Below are 3,278 nucleotides of genomic sequence, written 5' to 3'. Positions count from 1 at the left end.
TGGCTGTCTCTCTTTTTACTTTTAGTAAATTCATGGTGCCAAAAAAAAATCAGCAGTGAACTTTTCATTCTTCTCCATATATCTATGTAAGAATTTCTTGCCTCTTTTTTGATTTGCCACAGGCAAAGCAAAAATAAAAGATCTTCTGAGATCAAGGTTCTACAAAAAACCCAATTTCATCTAAGTAACATACATGTGAAAAATTTAGTCAAGTAGCTGTGAGACTGGAGAAAAACACACTCTAGAATCATCAAACTAGGGGTTTATAGTTGTGTTTTCCACTGCACATCCTGAATCTATGCAGATGAATATTGAAGCTTTGGTAAAGTGTATTAAAAGCTATAAAAGCACATATCAAAGAGACTAACCACTATTAAGTACTCAATAAATGCTAATATCTGGGATTGTTTTTCTATCAGGGATGTGCAAAATTTGTTAATTTTCTTCCACAGTTTACAACAGATATAATCCTCCCTATTTAAATACATCATCACTTTTTGGCATTGGGAACAGCCTAAGTTACTCTCATCTTCAACAAACTTATCAGGGCATTTTTCACCTCTGTATTTCTCACTGTGTAAATGATAGGATTTAACATGGGAGTGAGGATTGCAAAAAACACAGTCACTAACTTGTCCACAGGGTATGTGGCCACAGGACGCATGTAGGTGAATATACAAGGCTCAAAAAAAAGTACAACTACAGCAAAGTGGGAGCCACATGTAGAGAGGGCTTTGTGTCATCCTTCAGAGCCTTGGAATTTCAGGGAGCTCATGATGACTATGTAGGAAATGAGTAGCATGATAAAAATGAGCAAGCACATAGCCCCACTGTTGGCTGCCACCACCATTCCAAGCCTGTAGGTGTCCCTGCAAGCAAGTTTCAGCAGTGGGAAGAGATCACACATGAAATGGTCAATGACATTGGGTCCACAGAAGGGCAAGGTGACCATAAAAAGAATCTGCACAGTGGCGTGCAGTATTCCCCCGATCCAGACCACAAACACCAAGAGGCGGCAGAGCCCCTGTCGCATGATGGTCGTGTAGTGCAGGGGCTTGCAGATTGCCACATAGCGATCATAGGCCATGACAATGAGGAGGATTATCTCTGAACCTCCCAGGAAATGTTCCACAAAGAGCTGAATAAGGCAGCCACGTAAAGAGATGGTTCTCCTCTGGTACAGCATGTCAATAATCATTTTGGGGGTGGTGACAGAGGTGTAGGAAGCATCTATGAAGGACAAGTAAGTAAGAAAGAAGTACATGGGAGCTGAAAGTGTGGGGCTGAGGGAGATGATAATGACAATGAGCAAATTGGCCAGCACAGTAAATAGGAAAATGAACAAAAAGACAATGAAAAGTATTTTCTGCAAGTGTGGATTCTGTGTGAGACCCAAGAGAATAAATTCAGTCACATTGTTGGGAGTGAGGTGATCCATTTGGGAAATAACGCCTTCCTGAGGCCTAAATTACCTACAAGGGATAAAGAAAGATAGGTATTATTCATGAAAGCATTGTAGTCTGAATTTGATAGTACTAATTAGAGTACTCACTGTAACTGTGGAACTTGTCCTTGATACTCCCTGCCACAGTAATTTTTTTAATTCTTTATTTCCTCCATGATATTTTCCATCTCTTATACATCTAGTATCTGTCACCTATAAACAATCTATAGGACAACATTTGATGTGTAAGTTACTGAGAAAATACTGGGCTATACATGTACTCTTCCTCTGGTTCCAATTCTGTGACTTTATTTAATCATTTCAGAGACCCATGCTTCTCAGCCCTCCTCTGTGTCTGTGAGCTTACAAATTGTAACTCTGAGGTGTATTTTGAAAGGCAAGAGTTATTCTCTCTTCCAGGAGAATTCTCATTAGAACCTGTAGCTGTAACTTTGGAAAGAAAGACATAATCACTAAGTCTCTGTCATAAGCAGACAAATAAAGGAAATATATAAGTCATTGGTGACACACCCTCCTTGGTACCTACCATAACACTTATGCTATTCATGTGTATTTCCTCGCTGTGCCTACCATAGAGCCAGGCATAATGTCTGCAGTGTCTGGAACCTATTGGATGATGAACAAATGCTTAGTGAATTGCCACTTCTTTGTGTGTAAAAATACGCATGCTTCCCCAGCCCATAAACCTGGGCATTCAAGTGCCCTTGTCCTCCCACTCTGTTTATCATTACTCTCTACTTTAGGTGAAACATAAACTTTTGAAAGGAAGGTGCATGCCAGTTTAATAGTTTCTGACATACATTTTAGGGTAAGCATGAAAATATTAACTGCCCCTAGGAAAGAACATGTTACTGGGTCATTTTATTTTCAAGATAACTATTATGTTTATAATTAATGTTTTTTTATTCTTAAAAATTCTGTTCCACATACAATTTAACAAAGTCATCTTCAGTAAATTTACAGCTTGAGTAGACTGAGATAAAAAAATCTCTTGGATAGGTGTCCAATACATGAAGATCTGTTAAACAAAAGAAATCATTATTTTCACATTTTAAAAATGGAAATTTAATGTGGAAAATAGAAAGAAATAGTTTACTAGATAAGATAGATAAAGTGTTATAAATATATACATACACAAATACGTGTAAAATCTATTATTTATGGTATGTATTACATATTCACTTAGCAAATAAACATTTGTTGGACACTTACTATGTATATTAGTGTATATTTGTCCGAATGAATAAAGTCATATGAAATATCGCTGTTAAATGCCCTTAGTGATCCCCGCATTTTATTACCAAACAGCAGCAGCTCCTCCATCCATGAGATCCTCTCACTTTATGTTTCTGCCATATGCATTCTCACATCTTCTCCCATCCTCCCATAACATCCATCATGATCATTCCTGGTTACAGCATATTGTATTGCTAATAGAATGAGGAAATTTGGGGACATAAATTTCCCAAAGAAAATAAAAAACTTTGCTATAATAAAATGTACTTTACGGAAAATGTTTCTTTTCCTTTCAAAGATAATGGATAAAGAGCTTTATTATTCAATTATTCAAAATGAAGATCGTATACATATGTGAACACAAAGTGCACAGTTTCACTGCATTTCCTTACTCTGAGCTGGACTCCCCAACACATCAGAAGAGTACAGTGATATAAAGTAAGAATAAGACATAATTAATAAAAGTGATTTAGAAATAACTATGGAGAAATAGAAATTACTTTGTCATTTTACTTTGACTCCACAATCATCTTTCCAGGAATAAATCTGAAAAGAAAAGATTTTTAAAAGAGAAAAA

At 36.6% G+C, this 3,278-nt stretch overlaps 1 pseudogene; it reads right to left on the bottom strand.

The window, feature by feature from the left end:
* Positions 1-514: 514 nt before the first annotated feature.
* LOC106836433 (olfactory receptor 4C3D-like) lies at positions 515-1,438 on the bottom strand (annotated as a pseudogene).
* Between the last annotated feature and the right edge of the window lie 1,840 nt (positions 1,439-3,278).

The sequence above is a fragment of the Equus asinus genome, chromosome 17, assembly GCF_041296235.1.
Source record: "Equus asinus isolate D_3611 breed Donkey chromosome 17, EquAss-T2T_v2, whole genome shotgun sequence".
Classification (NCBI taxonomy): Eukaryota; Metazoa; Chordata; class Mammalia; order Perissodactyla; family Equidae; genus Equus; species Equus asinus.
The sequence above is the reverse complement of the archived record's forward strand: the minus strand, read 5'-3'. Positions and strand labels throughout refer to the sequence as shown.